This window comes from Sapajus apella, unplaced genomic scaffold (genome assembly GCF_009761245.1).
Source record: "Sapajus apella isolate SASKATOON/1434 unplaced genomic scaffold, GSC_monkey_1.0 scaffold62, whole genome shotgun sequence".
In the NCBI taxonomy this organism is placed as follows: Eukaryota; Metazoa; Chordata; class Mammalia; order Primates; family Cebidae; genus Sapajus; species Sapajus apella.
In genome coordinates, this window is record NW_022437002.1 from 13644922 (window position 1) to 13671776 (window position 26855).

Here is a 26855-nt window from a genome sequence, read left to right on the forward strand (position 1 = left end):
GACCTCACCAACTTAGTGTTTAGAGGCTGTGCCTCGAGTTACGGCTGCCCTGGTGAGTCTGGGCTTTCTGGGATCCGGGTGGGTAGGGTCACTGGCTGGGAAACCTCCTACAGCAAGTTGTCATAGTAACCAGGACTTTCCATTTCATGGGAGAGAGTCCCTGGGAGGAAAAGCACTCCAAGGGGCTGGGGGGAGTGGTAGGAAGCCATCAAAACCTCCTGACATTGTCCTCCTGTACCCTTTGCTTTGTTTCCTACTGGTTTACATGCTCAAGGTGGAGGCCATTATGTGTGGGCATCTGAGTAGAAGCTGCTGAAAATAGCTGCCCGACTATTTCAGGGAGCAGCTGAATATGCATGAAGCTATTTTAGAAAAGATGTCCCTGGCCCAGCTAATCCAAACTCCGTCCTTTCCCTTAGAAGTGCCAGGACAAGTTGAATGGGACCTTTCTTAGTCTTTCCCACTAGGGTGGGGGTGCGTCAGAAGCCGCAGAAACAACACCCTGGCTAATGTTGGCCTTGCAGCCTGTCGGCTCCGCCTCCCGGTCCCGTGGTCACTGGAGGCTTCTAGCCAGACAGCTCAGTCCTCCAGGGTCCTCTGGGGCCTCAGCAGCCGTCAACACCTACTGTGCCGCAGTCCCGTGTGCCTAGGTCTTTGGGAGTCTCAGATCTTAGGTATTTCCACGTGTTTGTTCATTTCTTCATTCAATCCACTTGTATTGCTGGATAACATGTGTAAGGGTTGTGTTGGGTGCTGGGGGAAAAAGGTTTCCGAAACCAGCTTATGATGGGGGAGTGTGGACAGGTGAGTAGAAAGACAATGACCAGGTAGTTCCAAAACAGAGAGGAATCAGGTGTAGGGAGGTCAGGGGAAGGAGCCCTTGCTTCATCCTGATGGCTGGAGGAAGAAGACAGCGTTTGAGCTGAGCCTTGTCTCAGAGACGTGGCAGGGGATGGCTGGGTGTGGCAGGGGCACTCCGGTGGGAGAGTGTGCCTGCAAAGAAGTGAGAAAGATGGGTGGCAGACTGTGGAGACACTGGATGCTGGGCTAGCAATGCCTTCTCTGGGTCCTCAGGCTGGGATGGGGAGCACCCCGCTTCCATGAGCCTGAAGTGCCTGGTGTACCCTTGCCACTGCCTTCAACCTAGACTGGAAGTGCCTTGGGCCAGGAGCCTGGTCAGATCCTCCTGGGCATCTCCAGAGACCTGTGCCAGGCCTGGGATGGAGCAGAACTCACATATTGTTGGTTGAAAGCATGGATTCTGGCCATGCAGTGACTCATACCTGTAATCCCAGCACTTTGGGAGACCAAGGCAGGTGGATCACCTGAGGTCAGGAGTCTGCGACCAGCCTGGCCAACATGGTGAAACCCCATCTCTATTAAAAATACAAAAATTAGGCCAGATGCGGGGGCTCCCATCTGTAATCCCAGCACTTTGGGACGCCAAGGCAGGCAAATCACCTGAGGTTAGGAGCTCAAGACCAGCCTGGCCAACATGGTGAAACCCCATCTCTACTAAAAATACAAAAATTAGCCGGTGTGGTGGCAGGTGCTTGTAATCCCAGCTACTCGGGAGGCGAAGACAGGAGAATCACTTGAACCCAGGAGGCAGAGGTTGCAGTGAGCCAAGATCGTGCCATTGCACTCCAGCCTGGGTGACAAGTTTGAAACTCCATCTCAAAAACAACAACAAAAAAAGAAAGCATGGATGCTGGAGTCAGAATTCCTGGGTTCAAATCCGGACTCTGTCCTTTACTGGCTGTGAGCTTGGGCAAGTTATCTGACCTCTGTTTGCCTCAGTTATAAAATGGGGATAGTAACAGAGTCTATCTCATGGAGTTTCTTGGTGAGATGACTCTACTACACGAATTAATATATGTAATGGGCTTAGTTGTCTGTGTGGCATATAGCAAGCAATACATAAAAGTGTTAACTGTATTATTTTAATGAGTAAGGATTTTTATTTTGACAAGGGAGTGCCATCAGTAACAAGTTTTCTTTCTAAATTAAAAATAGCTTTTTTGCTTTGATGGATCGTATAATATGTATCCACTGCAAAAAGTTAAAGCATTATCAGTCTAAAGAAGAACAGAAAAAAATCCCCTTAAATCCTGACTCTCAGGTAACTACTGACATGACCATCTGCTGGAAGTGATTGTTTGCATTCCTTCAAAATTCATATGTTGAAATCCTGACCATCAAGGTGATAGTGTTAGGAGGTGGGGCCTTTGGGAGGTGACTAGGTTCTGGGGGCAGAATCTTCATGAACTGCCGGGATTAGTACCCTTATAAAAGAGGCCAAAGAAAGAGCTCTCATCCCCTCTACCATGTGAGGACACAGCAAAAATGTGATCCCTATGAATCAGACAGTAGAGCCTCGTCAGATCATGAATCTGCCTTATCTTGGATTTCCCAGCCTCGAGAACTGTAAGAAATAGATTTCTGTGTTTCTAAGCCAGTCGGTTTATGGTATTTTGTTATAGCAGCCCAAAGGGATGAAAATACCATCTTTTTAGATACAATCAATCCTCATTATTCACAGATTCTGCATTTGCAAATTTACCTGCTTGATAAAATTTATTTGTGACCTCCAAATCAATATTTGCATTCACAGTCATTTGTGGATGTGGAGAGTGGTGAATTTTTTTTTTTTTTTTTTTTGAGACAGAGGCTCGCTCTGTCACCCAGGCTAGAGTGCAGTGGCACGATCTTAGCTCACCTCAACCTCCGCCTCCTGAGTTCAAGAGATTCTCCTGCCTCAGCCTCCTGAGTGGCTGGGATTACAGGCCTGGGCCACCATGCCTGGCTAATTTTTCTATGTTTAGTAGAGACGAAGTTTCATCGTGTTGGCCATGCTAGTCTCGAACTCCTGACCTCAAGTGATCCACCCATCTCGGCTTCCCAAAGTGCTGGGATTATAGAACATAACTACCATGAATAACAAGAATCAATGACATCTTTCTAGATACATGGATGTATGCTTCTATGCAACTTGGAATGGATGGTCTATACCCTTTTGATACTTAAAAAAAAATCATAGGTTACTATGTCAAAGGCATCTTTCCATTTTCGTAAATACAGGTCCTCAGATGGCTCCATCACTGTGCACGTTTCTGTAATGAATAACCAGTAGCTCCCTATTGATACACAATTTGGTTGCTTCCCATTATTCACTATTATAAACAATACTGTGATGAACATCTTTGTTGGTAATAATAAAAGAGCTAGCATTTATTCAGCACTTACTATGGGGCCCACCTCTGCTAAGAGTTTTATATTATCTCATTTAATTTTGCCACAAGCCTATGAAAATGGTACTATTATTATGCCCACTTTGCAGACGAGGACTTGGATGCTTAGAGATGTGAAGGAACTTCTCCAGGGCCGGGTGGCTTGAAACAAGGTCTCTCTGATCTCAGACTCTACACTGTTATCCAATGTGCTCTGCTGCTTTCCTACACAATCCTGGGCCCTTTAGGATGCCTGTTTAGAAGTGAAAAGTGAACTACAGAGTTGAACGGTGGAGACAATTGAAAGTATTGATACGTAATCTCCCCTCCAGAAAATGTGTATCAATCCGTGACCCACTAAACAGTGCTCTGCTGTTCCTGTCTCTCATTCTGCATTTCCCCAAGTATTTTCATTCTTTGAAATGGCCCCCGAAGCACACTTTGATTCTTTAATATGTATCCTTTGTCCCTGGGTGACTGCTCTTCACATGCTTTCTATCCTCTGTATTTTGTCATTTGTGAATTGCTTGTTCGTTGCCCCTGCCCATCTTTCTTCTGGCAATTTGTCTTTATCTAATACTACACTTGTAAGAGCTCTTTGTGTATTAGTGCTGCTAACCTTTAATCCATCATGCGTATGTTGAAATAGTTTTCTTAATTTGTTATCATCCTTTAACCTGATTATTGTGGGATTTTTGCCCATAGGGTTTTTAATTGTTTTCTTTCATAGTTTCTGGATTTGATTTTACATGTTAGGAAGCATTTGTCATTCCAGTATGATACAAATATTCCCTCATTGTCTTTCTTTTAGTACCATTATGGTTTCATGATTTTTAATTGCCTTGGAATTTATTTTGGTGCAGGAACTGAGTTAGTGAGCCAGTTGTATTCCCTTCCCTCCCTACAGACAGCTCGCTGGTTGTTTTCAGAACACATCAGGAATCATCTGATTTTCATCTCTAATTCTCAAGGCCATGCATTCACATAGTAGTCCTCACCTACATTGATATTGACTTCTGGGCTCTCTGTTCCTTGAGCCACACGGCTATTTCTGTATCAACACTGATTTTTTTCTAGGCCGTTCATCCATGTTTATTTTTCCAGATGTACTTTGTAACCATTTTATAAAAAAATTTTGTTGGGATTTTGATGGGGATTCAATTTTATTTATAGAACAATTTATGATATCTTCTTCAGTTGATTCTTCATTATTTTATGCTTTTATTTCTTCAGAGAATGAAGTTTTTTTCCCTCTATGCTTTCTAACTGCCTTATTTTGGTACCACCTTCTTGATGAAAGCTTTTCTAATCAGCCCTGCAGGAGTCTTTTCCAATCTCTCCTTCCTCAGGACTCGGCCTTTTGCATGCCACACCTGACTTTTTCACCCAAAATTATAATTACTGCTTAGACAGTAAACTCCTTGAAGGCAGGGTCCTTGCATGGCCTAGTTGTACACTTCCTACAACTACCTGGCAGGTGGTCGGGGCTCTGGAGGTATTTGCAGGGTGAATGAATGAATGAACAAGTGAATGAAAGACACCCTCCTGGAAAGCTGATTGTGAAATGAAATTAATTGATTACAAAAACCCTCTTTCATAGGTTTTCATTAGAAAACGAGATTGGTCCTTGGCTAAACCCCTAAGAACATGTTGGAGTGAGAGGAGCTGCTCACTAGGAGACTGTGTGCCACGTGCAACCTGCCCCAACGCCTGTCCCCAGAGATTGCCACCCTCATCAAGCAGCAGGGCGTTCCTCAGGCAGGCTCTCAGGCCCTAAAAGGCCTCCAGGAGAAGGAGCACAGTTATTCACCATGTGTCTGCCACTGTGCCAGACTTTTACCCACAAGATACCACATCCTGAAAGCTGGGATCACTAGTCCCATTTTGCAAGTGAGGAAACTGAGTCTCAGAGAGATGTAACCCTACCTAGTAAGTGGTAGGACCAGTTAGCTGAACCCAGGGCTGTGGGACTCTAAAAACCTTGCCTCTCCTATAATAACCTCCAGAGCACCAGAGTCTGGGAATTTGAGGGGCTGTGGCCCGAGCAAGGGTCCTGCTATCACTAAACCAAGACAGTCCCTAGAAAACTTGTTCCCCCCAGAGCTGTATGACACTGCTTCTATGAATCATTCCTAAAGAGCTTGGGTCAAAGAGCTCCTGTCAGGCAAGGGGCATATCGCACAGGCATGATCACTGCTACAGAGAGAGTGGAGGGAGGGGAGGTAGAGGACTCGCCATGGAGGTGGGGTATTGGTCTCCAGCACGTATCTGGGGATTGCCCTCCAGAGTCCTCCTTGCCTGCCCAGGGTTGCGGCTTTTTGACTCAGCCCTGCAGACCCCTTCCGGGAGTGCTGCCAAGCAGCCACTTCCTTATCAGGCTGGCAGCGGCTGGGCAGGCCTCAGCTTATTTCTAAGCCTGGATTAGAGCTCAGGTTTCTCATGAAGGACCATGGGTTGGCGGCCAATACATTTACTGGGCTTGACGCTGTGCCTGGCCCCAGGGACACGGGGATGAGTAGCCTGCAAGTCGTCTGCTTCCTGCAGCTCCATTCTGGTGAGAAGGTGAATCAGAAGGAAAACCCCCAACCCTGACCAAGAGCCACAATAGAGATCTCTAATGCTGAGGGTGCGCAGATTTGGGGGGTCAGCCGGCAGCAGGCTGTGGAGGTTGGATGTCAGGTAAGGGCATCTGGGCTTCATTGTGTGGGCAGAGGGAGACACCCTGCATTTTGAAGTAAGAGCCTGCCACAGTTAGATTTGTGCTTTAGAAACAGACCAACCAGGTAGATTCATTTTCAATAAACACAAATTCTTTTTCAGGTGAACATTAAAGTGTTTCCATTTTGGACAAATAATACCAACATAAGGATTTAAGCAGATGGCTGTGGCCCTGGATGAGCTGCCTACCTATGGTGCTGATGAACGGAAAGAGCCCTGGACTTGAGTAACAGACCCACATCCATGGTCAATTGCCTGTCACCATCTTGCTGTGTGACCTTCAGCAAATGAAAGAAATATGACCATACACCTATCAAAACAGCTAGAATGAGAAATCGTGAAAAATAAAGAATCATCTGGATCTTACACATTGCTGGTGGAAAATCTGGATCTTACACATTGCTGGTAGGAATACAAAATGCTGCAGCCACTGCAGAAAACAGGGTACAGTTCCTTAAAAACCTAAACATGTAACTCCCATGTAACCCCAAAACTGCACTCCTGGGCATTTGTCCCAGAGAAATTCAGACTTAAATGGGCCAGGTGCAGTGGCTCACACCTATAATCCCAGCCCTTTCGGAGGCCGGGGCAGGCGAATTACTTTCAGCCCATGAGTTCAAGACCAGCCTGGGCAACATAGCAAAACCGTCTCTACTAAAAATACACAAACTGGCTGGGCATTGTAGCATGCACTTGTAATCTCAGCTACTTGGGAGGCTGAAGTAAGAAGATGGCTTGAGCCCAGGAGACAGATGTTGCAGTGAGCCAAGACCATGCCACCACACTCCAGCCTGGGTGACAGAGCCAGACCCTGTCTTCAAAAAAAAAAAGACTTTTGTTCACAAAGAAACCTATACACTAATGTTTATAGCAGCTTTATTCATAATAACCAAAAGCTACAAACCACCCAGATGGCCTTCAGAAGGTGAATGGTTCAACAAACTGATACATCCATGGAACATCACTCAGCAGTAAGTAATGTTCTTCCCCATCTCGACCTCAGTTTCCTCATCTGTCAAATGGGAATACTGCCACCTAACACACAGGGCTGTCTTCAGGACAAAATGGGATATCGAATGACATTGTATACTTGTACCTATTTGACAAATGTGAGGCATGAGGGTGAGACTCCGGAAGATCAGGGCATACCTCCGAGGGCAGTTCAGATGCCCCACAGCCCGCAGTGTCTCGGGATGTCTCTCTCAGCTGTTCCTGCCACAATCAAAGCCTGTCCTGTCAAAACATAACCCCATCCAGAGAAGCAATCTCCTGTGTGTTTGGTGGGCCACCTGGCCACCAGGCGCTGCCTGCTGGGCCACAAACGTCAACAACAGCTCCTTCCTGGTAGAAGAAGGAACACGGAGCTGGCTTGTTCTCCACAAGCAGTGTGCTGGCAGGTGACGAGGAACATTTTAAGGTAGGACACTTCTTCCTGCACCGTTGGCAGCTGTCTACATAAGGTGCCCATTATGTGCAGGCCCCAAGGCCAGTGAGCCTGAGAGGCCAAGCTAAAATTAATGTCAGATGTGCACCCGCTGGAGACACTGAACATCCGAAGGTCAGATGCCTCCAAGCAGCTGCCCAGGCAGGAGTGCGGCAGATGGGCACCAAACCGCTGTGGCAGCCGCAGCCTCTGTTCCTCCCGGGCACAGAAACAGACGGCCCTGTGCAGCAGCCTGGCTCAACAGCCCAGCTTGAGTTAAAAAATAGAATGTGAGTATAATTCCAAAAACTTTATTTAAAAAAAATTTGTGTACGTGCATAGAAAAAAAAAAGTGGAAGAGGAATTCATGAAACAGCCCAGTCACGGATGTGGAGTAGTAGGTGAAATTTTTTTTTCCTCTACTTTCCAAAATTTTCTAAATACATATGTATTACTTTTATAATCAGAAGGAAACACAGTAAGATGCTGTAAGTTATATATTCCTATTAAATGTATAAAATGATTAAATTGTGTGTGCTCACGACATGTGGTATATGTGTGTGAATATATTTATACAGCTGGTTGGTGTTAAAGATCAGCATTCTCCAGCCCTGCCTTGTGTGGAGGAGCCGGAGGCCCCAGAAGCAAAGCAGGAAGCAGCGAGACAGGCTTTCACTGAGGCTGGTGTTGTACTGGAGTTTCCCAAGCCTTGTCCCATTTAATTCTGTAGTTGGTTTATTCCCACTTGATGGAGATGAAAACTGAGGTTTAGAGAAGTGAACTGATTCCCTCAAAGTTGACCAGCTAGGAAGCCATAGAGCCAAACCCCAACCCCAGCTTTCCACCCACAGCCCACTGAGCTTAAAGGCAGGAAGGGCCTTTGAAAAAAGAACAGAACAAAACAACAACAAAAACACCCTGCTCCTTGAAGTCTCAAACATTCACAAAGCAAACCCCTTAAGCGAGGGGGTTTCGAATTCTTTCCTGAGTGCCTCAGGCGCACACCATCCTCAGCTCTGGGGGCTCACGGTCATCTTCCCAGAGCTGCCCATGGCAGCCTCTGAGAGGATGGGTAACAAATCATGACTCGGGAGCACAAAGGGCACAGCAAATCCCAAGGTGGGACCGGCTGGCAGATGCCAGGCCTTTGGGACAGGGCGTGGGGGGAGGGAGTTGGCTGGAGAGGCTGCTATCTAAACTCAGCCTTCCAGTGCTTCTGGAGGGGTAGTAGCCCTGAGCAACACCAGGTGCCCTGACCTGAGGTCTTTGCTCCAGCTCCTCCCTCTGTACAAGTGCCATCTCTATCCTCACATACTGCACCAAGCCTCCCAGGGCCCAGTTCATCCAGGCATTTGTGCATTCTTATTGGTGAACACATTTTAACTGAGGACCCACAAGGTGCTGGAGCAAAACAGACATAGTATCAACCCTGGAGGTGCCTCTAGTGCTCAATGAAAGGCTCCCCAGGGTCACTCAAGTGTAGACTCTGGGGTCAGACTGTCTAGGCTCACGCTGGCTAAGCCACTTCCCAGCGCTGGGTGTTTGGGCCAGTCACAGTCTCTCTGTGTATCAGTTGTCATCTGTAGAAGAGGATGGAAACAGCATTTGCCTCACAGACAAGTGCAGGTGGAGTGTACATCTGTATGAAGCTCCTTGGGAACACTGCCTGGCATGTAGTAAGTGCTCAATAAACCTCGGTTGCTATAAATATTCTCATCATTACTCTGTGGCTCAGATTCTCTCCTTATGGTGCCCACCCTGCTTCCGTCCTCTAACTGCCACCCCCTCTACAGTGCCACAGCACTTTGAACACCCCTCCAGAGAACACTGATGGCATGCAGTACAGGTGTCTGAGGCCCCGTTCCCTCCTTCACTCTACCTGGGTAGGGACCTAGTTTATTCATCTCTATCCCAGCACCCAGTACAAATAATATCACCTGGATCATGTCACCATTTGCAGGTAACGTGTGCCCTCAGCTCCAATCAAGAAAAGTCTTACAGGCATTAGAGGCTGCAGATCTGGCCTTACCATGGAGCTCACCTATGTGGCCCTTGAGCTGTGGGGCCTGTCCCTGGGTATGGCCTTTCTGATGAGGATCAAGTTGATGAGGGGCTGGATGCTAAGCTTCCATGAATGCTCCCCTGTGACAGGGAGTCCTGTTGGGCAGGACATCGAAAAGACTACAGACACCCCAACACACCCTGGTGTTTCTCATGCCATGCCTTTCTCCACCAGGGCCCCCTGCCCTACCCCTGCTGACCTGAGAACTCCCATGGATCCTTCTGGTGCCAGTGCTCATGACCTCGCCCTTAGAATGCTTCTCCTAGCCGCAGCCCCCACCGAATGTGGCTCCCTCTCTCCTGGGCTCTGGTTTCTGCCATGGGCCTGTGGGGCTGCTCCTGCTCTCGGTGTGTGGCTATTCCTGGGTCTGTGTGTCCCTTCTGGGGAAGGGGCCATCTTGCTCTTTTTTGGGCCCCCAGTATCCACCAATGCCAGGATAGGGGGTGTCAGGAAAGCTCTGCTGAGTGTATTTTTCAAAGGAAAGTCAAGCCCGCTGGCCTGGCCTCCTGTTAAGGCACGCGTGCTGACCGCTCACGCCACTTCTGAACACAAAACTCACAGGTGGCTCTAGGTCAGCACTGCCCATCAGCTGCCACTCACTCCATCGCAGGGCTGAGTTGGCAGGGGAGCCCCGAAAGTAAGTGTTGACCACCTGGTGCACACCGTGCTGGCCTCTTACTGGAGCTCTTGTGTTTGACTCTGGCACCACCGCAAAAGGTGAGTATTTTACATGGACAGGCCCTGCTGAGGCTCTGATGGTTCCACTGCTCCTCAAAGGAAGGGTGGGGCAGGGTTGCAGCAGGCTCTCCCTGGCCCCAGAAGCTACTCCTTCTATACTCCTGGAGACGAGGTGTGAAAGCGTTCTGAGTTCTACCAAGAGAGGAAACTGCCAGCTATTCCCACCACGCAGAAACCACTCTAGTAAGTGTTCAACAAACCTCAGTTGCTATAAATATTCTCATCATCATCCTCTGGCGCAGATTCCCTCCTTATGGTGCCCACCCTGCTTCCGTCCTCTGGCTGCCACCTCCTCTACAGTCCCACAGCACTTTGAACACCACAATCTTGCTGTAATAAAAAAGGCTTCAGAGGCCTTGGGGACAGCACTGAATTCTTACAGGATTGCTGCCCAGGAGGGGGCAGGCTGCTGTCCTTCAGGGGCAGGAAAGGAGGAGAGTGGGTGGGTGTGGGCAGAGCAGAAGAGAAGCAGTCCGGCGGCGGGAGTGGCAGCCCAACGCAGGGCGGGGATCCCGGGGACCTGAAAGGATGCAGAGGGACGCCTGAGCCAGTGAGAGCCGAGGCCACAGACGCTTCGGCATGCGGTGTCCTGCCCCGGGCCCCTGTGAGGTTCTGTAGGTTCTGACATGTGAGCCTCCTCTCATCTCAGCCTTACCACCACCCTCCTCCCCACCCTCCCGCACCCCGCTAGAGCCCTCTCTCAGAGCCACAGGGCTGACTGTCTCCCTTCCCTCCTCGGGAAGGACCTAGCCCGAGTTCCTGGCTGACCCCAAAATCCTGCCGCTCTCTCAGCCTCACTCCCACCCTCCTCCTCTCGGGCCCTGCATCCCAGCGACTCCACTGCTCCGCTTGCTGTCCCTTTGGCTCAGAACACTCTTCGTTCATTTTTCATCTGATGAACTTCTCATCCACCAAAGCCAAGTTCAAGTGTCACCTTCAAATGGTCTTCCTTGAACTACCCTGCAACCAAACCCCGACAGAATAGAACCCTCCTGCCTTCACAGGTTTTGCTGTTCTGTGGCTATTTGCACCTGGATCTCCTCTGCTGGAGCGGAAGCTTCTTGAGGACAACGCCATGATTCGTTCATCTCTGTGCCTCAGTGCCCAGCACAGAGGATAGAGCACAACACCCAATAAATGATGTCCGGATGACCAAGCCACGAGAGGGCAGGCATGGAGCTGCTGATTGCATCTGAGTTCGAATTCAAGCAGCATTTACTGGGAGGAATACAGCTCCCTCCCCAAAATGCACGCATAGACCCACAAGGTGAACACACAGCCCACTGCAGGGTTTCTGTGGCTGTAAAGTCCACGGAGCAGTCAAACAGAGACTGAGTCCTAAGGATGCGGTACACAGCTGCAGTGCCAGCCCCACTTCCCTCCCCGCAGCCCACGGCCTCAGCTTGAGCCGTGCTGGGTTCGCCGAATCCCACTCCCACACTTTGCAGACAAGGAAACAGAGACCCAGAAAGGAGGTGCTTGCTTGAGATTTCCCTGGGCAATAAAGGCAGACCTGGGGTCAGAAGCATTTCCCTTGGCTCTCAGCCTAGGACTCTCCATTTGCAGAAATGCCAGCTGCAGGATTCAGGACATTTGGGTGGCTTTTTCCTGAAGTCTCAGTAGACTGTGGGGCTCCATTCTCCTGCCCGAGGCTAAGGTCATCCCCGTCTACCTCCTGGCCTCAAAACACAGCCTAGTGGCCTTTGGGCTGTGCTGAAATTGCCCTGTGTCCTGAGGTATGGCAGGGGATTGGGGAGCGCTCACCTGCCAAAAGCCAGCTGTGGTCTCATGGTCGAGATGTGTCAGAGATTTCTAGAGCTTGGAGAACTGTGTTGGAGGGACGCCTGTGGGAAGTAGAGAAAGTGAGAATATTATGCCACCGCCATCTGTCAACTTTCATCTGAGTTTGAAAAATGCATCCAAAAATGGTGAGCACAGCCTTGCTGAAAGCAAAGCCCTAGCCACCATCCCTTCTCCAACATGGTTATGACAAGGTCAAGATCAGGTCCCTGGGATGTAACCACAACCTCAAAACCCCAGCACAGAGCTAAAAGTCACAAGTTATCTGTCCCTGGGAACCCCACAGGCATGCTGGTCCTGTGCTCAGGCCTGAGGCTGGAGGAACTCCCACTTTCAAACATTCCTCAGGGAAAACACCCTTTGTGGGTTCCCTAAGCACTGTTCATTGTAATTCATTCATTCTTGCTTTCATTATTCATTCATTCATGCAAGCGTTCAACAGCCATTTGGGAAAGTTGTTGGCATCAGGTCCTCATGTAGATGAAGTCTCTGATAGTGACAGTCTAGATCCAGTAAGAGAGGCATGGGTAGACCCAGGACAAATGCCACAGGCTGGTGGGTTGCCCCCCTTCTCCAAGTGACCTCTGTGCCAGGTGCTGGGCAAAGCACTTTCGTTAAGCCATGCAGGATGGCAGAATGTTCCCACCATTTTCAGTACAAGGACCTCTCTTTGTATGAAATTATTTCTCCAAACTCCTCCTGATGGTAACTCTATACCTATTAGCTTCTCGTTGAGAAAATAAGCAGTACAAAATTACAATGAACTAATGCTTTACAATTAACTTGTATTTTAGTAATTGTAACACTGCTACATATATTTAAATTATGGTTGCATGCATACTCATTTGAGACATGTTATTTATGTCTTCTGGGCTTAAGGCTTTGAGCCCTTGGGGATCCATTCCTTCAATATTCATTCATTCAACAGACATTTATGGAGCATCTCTGAGATGCCCAGCCCTCTGGTCCAAAGGTTAGGGATTCTGGTTCAGGGAAGAGCCGCAGCTCTGCAGTGAGGTACACTTAAGCTTAAGCCCAGGCCACACTGGATGTGTGCCCTTAGGGAGGCCATCTGGTGTAAGAGTAAGATGGAGATGTAATCCTGACATCGGAAAGTTGTTATGAGGATTAAATGAGATAGTAGAAAGCACCCAGGTAAGGGCCTGGCACAAAGCAGAAGCTCAACAAATGGGCACCCGAGGATTATCACCGCTACCATCATCTTCACCATCACCCCATCAACATCAATATCATTACTATCAATAACAGCAGCAGCAGCACCATCACTGTCTTGCTTCCCTTCTGTTACTGAACCTTGAGAAGCCTGCCCTTGCCCCTGTGCTAGGGTACACAGTAGTTTCTACTTTATAATAGTTATTGTATCCACATTTGCTTTCTTTGGTTCACACCCAGCTCTGTGATTTCAGAGTTGTGTGAACTTGGGTAAGTTTTTTAACCTCTCTGAATTTGTTTCCCCATATGTAAAACGGGAACTGTATTTTTAGTAATTAACTGAATTGTAATGACTAAATAAGTTGATGTACATAAAACCTCAGTACGATGTCTGTCATGTGGTAAATGCTCAGATATTGCAGGTTATTATTGTTTACAATATTATTACCGTTATTATTATTATTATTATTGAGACGGAGTTTCGCTCTTGTTACCCAGACTGGAGTGCAATGGTGCAATCTCGGCTTACCGCAACCTCCGCCTCCCAGGTTCAAGCAATTCTCCTGCCTCAGCCTCCCAAGCAGCAGGGACTACAGGCGTGCGCCACCATGCCCAGCTAATTTTTATATTTTTAGTAGAGACGGAGTTTCACCTTGTTGACCAGGATGGTCTCGATTTCTTACCTCATGATTCACCTGCCTCGGCCTCCCAAAGTGCTGGGATTATAGGCATGAGCCACCGCGCCCGGCCTATTCCCATTATTTTTAATACAATTTCTCCTCCTGGCCTATGAGCTCCTAAGGGGAGAGTCCATTTAAAATTCGTCTCTGTCTCCCAGCAGAGTCTAGCACAAGGCTGGTCTCCCAGCAGACATTAATAAATGATTGCTAAAACACTCTTGGAGGGTCACACAAACCAAATACAAAATAATTCAAGGGGCATGGTCAAGGGTAAAGAGCCTTGTTAGGACCCTGAAAAACCCCAACAGATGTTCTGAAGGGAGCTCTTTGTCCCCCAAGGAGCCAAGCTGCAGGACTGCTAGGACCATTTATTCATTCATTTATTCATCATGCTGGCACCCAATTTTCACTTTGGTTGAATAACAAACCCTTGCCCAGCGCTTCTTTCTTATCGTGAACTCTTGTTTCCATCTGCCACCTCATTTAGTCTCCACGAAAATTCTGGGAAGAAGATAGAATAAGCACATTACTGACAATCCATCCTGTAAATAAATGGAGGCCCAGAGAGGTGACAAGGCTTGACAAAGGACGCGCAGCCATCAAGGCCACAGTGGGAAATGGACCACGTTTCTGCTCATGATCTTGACCCCTTCCTGCTGGCCCTGTCGATGTCAAGCACTTTACAAATCCAGGACCATTCATTCTTGATTCTCATTGTCCAGTTTGCTTCTCAGCAAATAAAACTGAAATAAATATTTTTGGTGTTATTCTGGCATGCCTGTTGCAAAAGAAAGACTCTAAGTTCCATGAGGGCAGAGACTGTGAGAGTCCTATCAGTGTGGGGGCAGTTAAATGTATGAACTCTGATCCCAGAATGCTGCATCCAAATCCTGATTCTGATCCTTAATAGCTGTGGGACCTTGGGCAAATTATATAACCTCTCTGTGGTTCAATTCCTTCAGCTATAAAGAAAGAATAATAATAGCTATCTATAGGGTTGTTGTGAGGATTAAGTGATCTAATCCATGCACAATGCCTAGAACGGTACCTAGTGCATAGCAAGGGTTAGTTGTAATTATTATTTGTGATATATCTCCTGCACCTAGCATATGACCCAACACATAAAAAATCCCTAATAAACATGTATTGGATTGTTGAATGGATAAAATATTTTCTGTAAAGAAGTAAATAGCTATGCTTTAAGTATAAATGAGCAAGGCAAAAGAATAGCTGAAGCTGTGGCCCCAAAGAAGCTGGGGTCCCCCAGTTCCTTGCTCACAGCCAGATCCAGGCACGAGGAGATTGGTCTTCCCAGGATTCAAAGGCCTGTCCACTGACTGGCAGTAAATGTGACTCATGGTTAGGCACACTGGTTTTAGAGTCAGACACTTAAATTCAAGTCCTCACTCTTGTTCTGTCACTCGCTAGTTGTATACTTACCTCCTGTACTTTCCTCAGTATCCTCATCTGTAAAATGGGAATATTCACACCTATCTTGAAGGTAAATGTCACATGGAAGAGGTAAAGTTTCCTGAACCTGGCCCCAGTCATAGTAACACTGAGCTTAGGGGATCAGCAGCAGCTCATCCTGATGGCGCCCATCCTGCGGGTCACCTCATTCTGCTAGGCATTGCTTCCACCACTCTCTCCCTCACATGGGCTTTGGGGGCCTTTTTCAAGGATGGACTCATTTGCATAGTGCAGGCTCCACCCTCTAGGCCAAAAGGCTGCTATGAAAAGGCAAATTCTCTATTTGGCTCCAGCATGAACTGGGCTCTGTGGAGGCAAGACAGCTGCTTAGGAAATGGGCCCCTGAGAAAGGTGGTCTCCAGAAAATCAGCTTAGAGAGTTCCCTGCAAACACCAGTGCCAGCAACTCGCAGCCTGTATGCAGCTGCCTCTGAGTCAGTCCCAGTCCCCGTGGTGGCTACAGGCCCTTCCTTTACTCTGTTTCCACCAGTGAGACCCCAAGGCTGGCAGCCTTTCCTGCTTATGAGAAGGAGCGAACATCCATTGAGCCAGAAGCTTTAATTCTTTGCCTCATTTAGACTTCGCAATGAGCCTGCGGTGGGCACTTGAATCTTGCCACATACCAGCCATGAGACTCTGTCAGCTGGCCATGTCTGTTTCCTTATCTGTGAGCACCTGTCAATATCCTTGTCATTAGACCCATTTTGCAGAAAAGGAAGCTGAACTATAGAGAGGAAAAGGCATTGCCAAGATCACAGAACTAATAAATGATGAGGCTGGAGCTGTTTGACTTCAAAGTTCCATGCATTCATTCATCCATCAATTATTTTTTAGAGCCTACCATGTGGTGCACACTGGATCCATAGATTCTTTTTTAAAATACTCATGTTATCAATTCCCCACTGCTCCTAAGATGCGAGCATGCAAGGCAATTCAATTTAACAAAGACACATCAAGTGCTTCTATGTGCCAGGCACTGTGCGAGGTTCTGCTATAAAGGATCACATTGAACCCTCATGGCAATCCTGTGCAGTTGGCCTTTTTATGTCCTTTACAGATGATGAAATGGGTAATGCAGAAAGGCAAGAGAACATGTACAGGCTCACACGCGGAGCCCCAGTGGATGCCTCTGCCCATCTGACCCCCAAACTCACTTCCTTCCCTTTCCAGCATGTTGTTTCTTTCTCTCCAAGGCACTCTTGTCTCCCCACCCGGGCCTGGCCTGCAATGATGCAGCCTCTGGAAGTTCCATCAGTGCCCCTGGCAGAGAGTGTTCTCCATCCAGCAGAGAAGGGGAGTTGTCAGCCCTATCAGCCTGCGCGCCATCCACACTGGATCTTCAGAACTCTGTTTCTCCCTGGCTCCTTCCACTCCCTGAACTTGATCCCAGGAAGACAGACCTAATACAACCCAGAAACTTGTTTGCTTGTATCTTGCCTACTTCCAAAAAGGATGTGAGGAAGATTAAGGAACAAAAGTGCAGACAGAGGCTCAGACCACTGGACAAAAGCAAAATTCAGATGTAAAAGAGCAGGGGGTGCTGGAAGCAAACGTTTTGAAGGATACTGTCTGGCACTCACAGGGTGTGAGGAAATGGGCGCTCTCACATTGCTGCTGGTAGTGAAAACAGACAGAGTGCAAGTTTTGAAAGGCAACTTCACAGCACGCATCAAGAGCTTTGCCTCACAACTATCCACACTTCTGGGCAAAGTCATCCCAATTCCCAGGAAGACAGTCTAAGAAAAAAATTCTGAGCAAGTTCCATGTAGTCTTACTTCTAATACTGAGACACTGAATACCGACAGCAAACCTAAGTGCTAACCTACCATAGAAAGGGCTAACCTACCATTGAAAACTAGGGTACAGCTATATCAGAGGTTGACAGCTTGCAGGACAAATCCAACTGGTAGCCTGTTTTTGTATTTATTGGGACACAACCATGCAAACACATGGGAAGAGCTAACTAGGGTACAGCCATAACAGGGGTTGATAGCCTGCAGGACAAATCTACATGGTAGCCTGTTTTTATAAATAAAGTTTTATTGGGACACAACCATTCAAACACATGGAAATGGCTGCCTACTATTGAAAGCTAGGGCAGCTATATCAGGGGTTGACAGCCTGCAGGACAAATCAGGGTATATGTGCAAGTTTGTTACATGGGTGTAGTCTGTGTTGCTGAGGTTTGGGCTTCAAATGATGGCATTGCCCAAGTAGTGAACATAGCACATTATAGGTAGTTTTTAAACCCTTACCCCATGTGTTTATTTATTATTTATTATTATATTAAAAATAAAACTCCATGTGTTTTATTTTTATTTATTTACTTACTTATTATTTTTGAAATGGCATCTCACTCTCTTGCCCTGGTTGGAGTGCAGTGGTGCAATCTTGTCTCACCGCAACCTCCACCTCCCAAGTTCAAGCAATTCTCCTGACTCAGCCTGCTTAGTAGCTGGGATTACAGATGCACATCACCACCCCTGGCTAATTTTTGTATTTTTAGTAAAGACAGGGTTTCAGCATGTTGGCTAGGCTGGTCTTGAACTCCTGACCTCAGGTGATCCTTTCGTCTCCATCTCCCAAAGTGCTGGGATTACAGGTGTGAATACATGTGTTTTAAAAAGAGAAATGCCTAGCTGAATATGTTCTGGGCATATTAGTGGCCATAGTAAAGAGTAAACATGGGCTCTATTGTCTAGCAGGAGGAGGGGACCAGGAAACTAGGAAAGTGAAACTCTACTGGCTCAAATTTTGGAGAGGAATTAGTCACCAGGGTCTTTGTTTCCAGGAGTTTTTGAGCAACACAATGGATGACTTTCTCTACTGTTCTCCTGATATGCTGAGGTGTTACACACATAGATGGCTAATCCAGGTTATCAGCCCTCTAACAATGTCAAAGAAAGAATGTTAAGCTATGGTTCTATAAAGGCAATGCTCTCAGCGGCCAAGGTGATACAGGAGCTCAGTTCAAGGAAAATGTGGCAGAATCTTATGGAAAAAAGTGTTAATGTATCTAACCAACCAGTGAGTTTTAGCCACAGAATCTTTTCTTAGAAAATCACCCTTACATTGCAGATCAGTGTGTAAGACAGAGAAAGGCAGGGTGCTCTGGTGGAAGCTGAGCTGGGTATATTTCATGTTGCTCCTCTCAGCTCTCTCCAGGCTGCTTCTTGAAGGAGTTCTGCAGGACCTCTGGGGCTTCTTGGAGCCCAGCTGGTGAACTGCTGCATTAGACCATCCCCAGGGCACCTGCTTCACTCCTGGTCTTTTGCCAGGTCGAGGGCACTGGCAGGAGAAGCAGAGGATGCTCTGCCACCCACAGAAGGCAGAGCCATGTCCTCTAGAAACCAGAACTGCCACAAGGGCAATGACAAAATTTCATTGTGAAAATTAAAAAGTGCAACTTATGGTTATGCTTCCATGGAGGGCTTTGGGTGGGGCAAGAAAGGACTCACCCTCTCTCAGGTGGCAGTTTTGGAGCAGTTTCAAAGGCTCTTATAGGGCCAAGGCTGAAGCCCAAGTCCCTGTACTGGGAAGGGTGAGGAGGGTCTCTGGTGGGTGGATACGCCTAGAGGACAAATTTATGAACCAAGGTCTTGGATCCATTTTCATTCCAAGAAGGAAGAACAAGAAGCCTACTAGGAGTGGGGTGTAGATGGTACAGTGAAGTCATTAAGAAGGGGATCTGGGGTCACATTCGAATCCTGCTTTGCTGCTTATTAGCTGTGCCCATGGGAAAGCTATTGACTCCTTCTAAACCTCAGTTTCCTCATCTGTAGAGAAGGAAATGATAGCCATATATGATAGAGCTGTTGGAAGAATAAAATAATGTACTGCATGCCAAGTGCTTAGCCTCTTACCTGCCCTAATGAATACATGCTCAATAACAGTTTGCTATCTGCAGCAATAGGCCTGGCCAAGCCAAACCCTGCCCTGTCAGGGGTCAGTAAGCCTGGGGGTTGACCTTCAATTCATACAGGCTTGAAGAAAGATTCAGGGATGTTCTGGGGCTGACACCAGTTTCCTATAGTTGATGAACAGAAGGCTTGTTAGAATTTCTAGAATGACTGCGAGACCCTAGGAGGGGCCATCCCCCAGGTGAGGGCACAGGGAGCCTCTAGAAGGATTTGATAGAATCCTCTGCCTTATCAGGGTGACATTAGGGAGAGTCACCTGCAGAGAGTGCTCAGGTGATTCCTCCTGCTCCCAGTGGCCAGCCTCATGCAGTTGAGATTGTGCATTGTTAACCTCCACATGGGAAGGCATGCCGGGCAATCTCCACTCTGTCTCTGGGTCAAGCATCGTGTGTTACTGTGGTGGGCATTTGTTGATTTTTGCCCACTCGGCACCCCTTCTTCCCACTTTGGCAACAGCATTCTGATTTCATTTGAGGGAATCAGCTCTCCTGGTCTTGGTGGACAGAAAATCAGGGCTTCCTGCTTTCTTACAACCAAGGAGGGTGGGGGCATGGGCACGAGCCTGAGCCAGGCATCTCAGATGCTCTCTGCCAGGCCCTGACTCTTGGAGCTCATTCTTCCATATCTGTGGCCATGACAAGACCATTTCTGATTAGTTCCTGTTGTCTGGTCCCTGGAGGGGCCCTGGATCCTTTTCTGAATCTGCCTCTTCAGCCTTCCTGTCAATTCTGTAAGATTTGCATTATCCTTCAGATATATTCCCTCTTTGCTTAAGTTATCTCAAGTTAGCTTCTGCTGCTTACACTGAAGAGCCCTAACGGATGCGAGAGGAGTAAGGCAAATGGCTTCCTTTGGCACAAAGGGCTGTGACCAGGAGCTCTGGCACCAGAGCTGCAAACGAGAAAACTTCAAGTTAAGTACTAGAAGCAACACAGTAGCCATGTAATCCCCCATTTCTTCTCTGCTGGCAGAGACCTGCTTTTACTGGGGTGAGCTCAGAACTGAATGAAACTCCCTTCCACTTTCCAGTGATCGGCTCATACGACAGTTCTGACCAGTGGGATCAATTACTCCCATTTTAGAGTTAAGGGAAGTCTTTCTCAGGGGTTCTGGGAAAGAGTTTCTTTGCTAACAAAAAGAGAATCTGAGGAAGATGTTCCTCTTCTGCACTCCCTGCCACCATGTGGCATATGGCCCTGGACTGTGCCAGCCACCCATGGCCTTGGGTGATGACACTGCAGCTATGGAGGTGAGGCTGGCAGAGGGGGAAGCTGGAATGTGCCTGGATCCTGGATGTTTGGGCTGCACGTTTTTCAGCTGCACATTTTCAGCAGGGTAGGACAGATGCATCTGGGTCATGTCAGGTAGAAGCCTGCAGAAAGGAGCACCTGGTGAGTGCAGCAGGCCTGTGATGGGTCTAAGCAGAGGCATTCATGGGTGGGACAGAGGTGGCCTCCAGGCAGTAGCAATCTCTAAGCCCAGAAGAAAGGCAGAGTCATTGCCTAACAATCTTCCTTGTTTAGGGTAGGAAACCACCCAGCAGCTTGAGGTCATGAAGAATAGAAACCAGACCAAACTAGGGTTTGGGTGGAATGGTGATCACCAGTCAGGGACTAAGGGACTGGAGTTCATGTGGGGCTCTGACTTTGCAGATAATTGAAGTCTTAGGCAGGGAACCTGCAGCAGAAAGAGGCAAATCCAGTTATGCAGAGTCAGTGACATGGCAAAGCTTAGGTGAGGGTGCAGCTCAGTAATCCCCACCGTCCACTGCCATCCATAGTTACACCAGATGCAGAGTTCAGGGCAATTGGGCCAACTGCAGCTTCTGCTGGCCCACTGGGACCTAGGATTCTGCTGGCTTTAGCCAGGTTCATCTCAGGTGATGGATAGGCACTTTGGAGGGACGTGTCTGGAGTGGGGCAGGGGGAGGTAGGGACTTTTGGCTAAGTACTCACTTCTACCAGGAGCTGAGAAAGCCATAGGGAAGTTTCTAGCTGTGCCAATCTGGGTCAACGGTACTCAAGCAACCCTAATGCCTCAAGAGAGCTCTACTCAAGTTCAAGGTGATGGCAGCTAGACCAACACTCTGCCCTCCATCCCATTCTTTGTACATCAGCCAGGGGATTGGCCACTTCCTCCTGCGACATTTCTCATCTGCACACTCTGCCTCTTCAGAGCTCCCACTTCCCTTCTCCTAGCACGGGGCAAAACCCCAAAATAGTCCCTGGGGGTAATTTTCAAGGCTAGAAAGATTCTAAAAGGTTATTTATGTACCCTCTTCATGTGACCAAAAGGAAAACAGAGGCACAGAGAAGAGCAAGGATGTTCTGTCATCCTGCTGTGTGACCTGGGGCAGCCAGCACCACCTCTAAGGTCACACCAGCTCTGACATCCCATGGCTCTGCTTCAAAAGGACAAGCACATGTGAAATGGTCAATGAATTCTTCAGAGCCTCATGGAATGGCTGTAACTCTAAGCCCTCACTGATGGTCTGTCTTTCCTGTCCCCCATCTCTTCTCTTCCACCAGCCAGCTCAGTCCTACCCCTTGCTCTCAGCCCAGTCCTCCCTCTCACAAGGAGAGGCATATAAAGAGCCCCCACCCAGGCTTTCCGGCCCTCACATTGTGCCCTGTATCTAGAAACTATGTGCCTGTCTTATTCCCAAGGCCAAGCACCCACCTTACTCCTGGGCGCTGGTGTTGCGTTCTGCCGTGGCCTCACCCCCAAACCTGACTCCTCAGTCCCTGTGGCTGTGCAGCAGCAGTCACCATAGCTTCTTAAGGACCTGCTTCCTACCAGGTTCGCAGCTAAGAATTTGACATGGATTACTTCACTGGCTCCCCAAAGAGGGCCTTATCAGCTAGTCACCATCTCTACTCTCATTTTACAGGTAAAGAAACTGAAACCCGGAGAAATCAACCAGCTTGCTGAAGGTCACTTGACTGGTAAGTGGTAGTGCCTGGAAGATGCCCCCGAGTTGGCCCTTTTCTCTGGACTCTCTGCTCAGCCTGGACTGCAGTCCCCATTGCCACCAGCTGGGCTGGCCCTCTAGTGCCCTCCCTTCCCTTTGCGCATGATTGGTCACAAGTTCCTGGTTTCTCTCACTCGGTAGCCCCAGGCCTGCGTCCTGGCCGTGATGTCTCCTTCAGAGTGGAGGTGAAATTTGACAGGACCCAGAAGAACAGGCAGAGGGTATGGGGAGGCCAGGAAGAGGCCAGAAATCAAGGCTGGTGATTCGCAAATGCAGAGCCCACGACAGCATCCATGGGGCCTACTGGTTTCCTCTCTAGCTCGCTCATTGGCTGTTACGGGCCTATAGCTTCATGGGCTGATGGTGGCGACTATCACCACCACCCAGCAGACATGAAGGTGCACAGTAAAAAAGCTTGGGCTTTGGGGTGAGACAGTCCTGTGTTCAGATCTCAGCTCTGTCCCTTAGAAGCTCTGCAAGCCTGAGGAAGTCCCATGGGAAAGTGACCTCTTTGAGCCTTAAGCTTCCCAGAAATAAAATGGGGTTGATGACACCGATATTACATAGCCCTTGTGAGGACATATAAAATGCATTTGTCGAATGCCTGTCTCTTAGTAAAAGCTGGCTCCCTTTTATGCCTTTTCCTCATCCTTCCAATCCTCAGATAGCTGCCCCTTGGAGCTGGCTATCTCCCAATGCCAGAGACAGACTCTGTGTTGAGTGGCCTGAGTGGTTCCAACGATGCCCACCACGTGGCTGGCAGGGACCCGAGCACACTCGGCACACTGGAGATAAATACAGGGTCCAGGCACCTGACTCTAAACAATGGGCTATTCTGGGGTTTTAATTGCTCTTCAAAGGGAAGGCAGGCTCTGGGCAGTGACCAACCTTGGAGGTCAGGACATGCGTTGGGGTGGCAAACGGGGCAGCAAACACACCAAGGTGCAGGTGCAGAAATGCCAGCCGGCGAGCCGCTAATCCCAGAATGTCACTGAGGGAGGATGGTAACAAGCCTCTAGGGTGACTACCCTCTCAGTGTACAAATGGGGAAACTGAGGCCCGGGGAGGAGAGCACTTTATTCTACTGCTTCAACAAGTCCTCTTCAAGCACCTGCTCCAGGCTGTGCTCCGTGCTCTGCCTCAGCATCTCATGGCGTGAGGCAGAGACAGATTCGACACATGCAGTTACAGTGGCCTGCGACAAGTGGCAGGAGAAGCAGGAATAAGGCTGTGGTGATATGAAGGAGGCATGCTGCCATTTATTCTGTAAAGATGCACCCGCTGCTTGTATGTGCCAGTCACTGCTCAGGTGCTGGAGACACAGCCATGGATGAAGATCAGGCCCTGCCTCTGTGGGGTTTCCAGTCTCCTGGCAGAGAAAGGCAGTAGTATAAATGAAGAGGCAGAGAATGTAACGTCAGGGTGCATAAGCGCCATAAAGGAAAACAAAGCAGAAAGGGGGCAGTGGGTGCCTGCGGCTGGCCGATGGTTTAGGCAGATGTTCAGGGCCGATGCTAACAGTGACAAATTAACTTTAGCACATGAAGGCTCTGCCCTTCTGAGTGAAGAGGGAAACCAGTGCCCTGAGCTGACCCACCTCAGGGGTCACAGAAAACCAGAAACAGAGCTATGGTCTGTCCCAGGTCACTTGTATGACAGGCCAGAGCTGGCCCCCTGCATGGCCCAGCAGCCTCTTTGCTCCATAGCCACCATTCTTCCCTCCATCCTCTCTGGGGGGAAGCATCAAGCTAGTGCCCTCCCAGGCTGGAGGTCAAAGCCACCAGGCCTTTTCAGCCATCACCTCCTTCCCAGCCAGTTGCCAATGCTGGCCGGAGGCAATGGAGCCTGACAGCAGATCCGTGCCCTCCTGACACAGCGGGGCAAACTTGTCCTTCCCTCTGTCACCTCCCACCGATGTGAAAGTCTTGGTGTCAGACACACATGGTCCTTCCACTTCTGAGATGTGTGACCTTGACAAGTTCAGCAGAGCATCTGTCAAAACTGGATGCTGGGCCATTCTCACAGACCCACTGGGAGGATTAAATAAAGTAAGACATAAAAGGCCCCCAGGAGCCCGTGGCCCGCAGCAGGCTTGGTAGGCACAGACAGCTTCCCCTCTTGCCGTGTCCTCCCACCCCTCATCCGCGCCCCAGCCCAGAGCATCACTTCCTTCTCTGCACTCCCACTGCCCCAAGAGCACTGGTTTTCTCTTTCTGGGTCTGCTCTTTGTCCCTTAATAGAACTGCCAACTCTCAGAAAGCAGTCTCTGGCTTCTGCAAGTCCCTGAGCCTCCCGCCTGGGGCTCAACAGTCACACACAGTCGCTGTGCAATAAATGCTCTTCCACACAGCTTCCAGCCAAGAAAGTTTAACTTGAAGAATAATGGGGCAGGTAGAGCTCTGGATTTACAGTCGGCCTCTTTATTGGCTAAATGACCCTGACAAGTTAACTTTTTACGTAAATGAGGACAATCGCCCAGCACCCCAAAGTTCTGTAAAATTATGTGGTGATTTTAACATTATTGTTTCCATTATGGAATCCTAGGTGGAGACAAGAGTCTATTAAATTTGTAACCTGGTACGACAATTCTTCCCACAGCATCCAGACCCCTGGATGTTCAGCTTCTACTCGAACCAGTGACAGGGAATTCACTACCTGCTGAGCAGCCCATGCCATGTTTTGACTGCTTCTGAGCAATGGAAACTTTGCTGTCAGTTGTTTTAAGACCTGCCATGGGAAACCGAGTAGGTGATGAGTAAGCCTGGGGGAGGGGCTGGAGAGAGCTGCAGGATGGTGAGGGGGGAGGCTCAGAGACCCCCGAAACAATGCGGCTGGTCAGCGGACCACAGGCTGTCAGCTCCCCTTCCAAGAAAAGCTCCTGACAATGGTGCCTCCTCTGCTCATAGCTTCAGAGCTTGCCAGCCCTTCCAGAAGACTGCCTCCTGTCCAAGGTTGCTCATCAGCTGGACTGCAGGGGCCTGGGTTCTCAAGCACTGATGTATGATTTATGATTCCGATGAGCTCACCAGCTCGGGGAGGGAGGGTGATCCGAGGGGAGGCTGGTTATGGATTTTAACCCTCTGATGTTACTGGCTGGGAATTTAACATCAATAATTCAAGGCAGTGGGGAGTAAGGGATGGGAAAAAGGCAAAAGAGAGAGGGAGGTGGGGACGGAAAGAGGGAAAGGAGGTAAAGAAGTGGAGGACGGAAAGAAGAAGGAAAAGAGGCAAAGAGGCACTTATTGAGTGTTTCCCATGGGTACCTGCCACCTTCGCCTCCTTGAGCTCATTTAGGCCTCATTGAAATCTATGAGGCAGATACTGTCATCTCTAATGACTGGATAAAGAAATTAAGGCTCCGAGAGGAAAAGCAAAGATTTCAAGGACAGCAGGGGATGGGGGGATGTGATTGGACCTGGGTTTGCTGATTCCAGAACAAGGGCTTTTTTGACTACACCTTGACTTTAGAGGGTAGCCAGGTCAGGGAACACAGAGGGTCCCTGCTGGCCGCAGGACACCCAGCCCCAGCTCACACTCTGGGGCTGATGTGGGGAGCGATGAGTCGAAAGGGCTTTGCCCCTGGGAGAGAAACCAGCCACTGGCCTTCTGGACAGCACCAGAACTTTGTTGCTAGAGCTGAAAAAATTAACTGCTATATTTAAAAGCATTGTTCAGTTGCTATGGCAACAGAGGGGCTAAGAATAATATAAAAAGAAGATGATATGCCAGGTTGTCACTGGCAACCCAATTTTAAGGGTGTGTGCATGTGTTTTAAAAGGAGTGTTCAGGGGGGAGGTGGCGAGGTTCAGACTGTCTTCCCCACTCCCTCCGGCACCATCTGCCCCAGCGACATGTCCAAGACGCAGCCAGGCCTGGCATCTCACTGGTCTGCTGGCGTCGCGGGAGCTGGCACACCTTGGCCCTGAGCCTAAAGATAAAGGAGGCTCTCAGCCCCCTAACTGCTGTCCCCTCCTGGCAGCCCCCCACTGCCTGGGCTGCTTCCTTCAGCTGCGGAACCCCAGCCGGAGGCACCTCTCAAACAGATGGCCCCCAAATAGCTTCTTCTCTCCAACCTGGGAGCTTTCAGCCAGACTGGCAGACTCCCTGGGGACCACCAGGGAAAACAGATGGTCAGGAGAGAAGAGCAGGAGACGAATTTATTGATCTGCAGCCTGGATGTCAGGGATGGGAGGCGCATTGGCAGATCTGGGCATGGGGCTGCCCTACTCGTTGAAGCATCCTGGAGAGACGCACTAGGTCCAGCCTGGGTCTTCACCCTGGGCCCAGGTGACCTGGAGGGGACCCACAACCAGCCTGGGAGGGTGGGAAGGTGGATGGGCACTGTGGGTCCTCACACATCAGCCAGCTGCTTGTTAGGGCTGAGATGGCAGCACCCATGGGAAGCATAGGAAGAACTGGGTGGCAAAAAGACCAAATCCCCAAGGCAGTTTATTGGCAGCCAGGGCTTGGAAAGAGGCCTGATATTTTTCTCTGTCACCGTCACGCAATATGGAGGAGAGTTTTGAAATCAGACGGGGGTCTGCATCCAGCTCTGCCGCATGCCGCCACGTGACCTCAGGCCGGCCCTCAGCATCTTGCTGCTACCATAGGGAAAACGAGAGTGACTCTCAGGACTATGGTTGGGCCTCAGTAAACTGAAGCTTATCAAAC

At 49.0% G+C, this 26855-nt stretch overlaps 1 protein-coding gene across 4 annotated transcripts in view; it reads right to left on the bottom strand.

The window, feature by feature from the left end:
* The window catches only part of HIVEP3 (HIVEP zinc finger 3), a 515007-nt gene that overhangs the window by 173853 nt on the left and 314299 nt on the right, over window positions 1-26855 (bottom strand). For all 4 annotated transcript variants that reach the window (XM_032247574.1, XM_032247575.1, XM_032247576.1 and 1 more), the window contains one exon: window positions 11936-12015. The gene's annotated coding sequence lies outside the window, so the exon portion shown is untranslated. The remainder of the gene's footprint in view (window positions 1-11935; window positions 12016-26855) is intronic.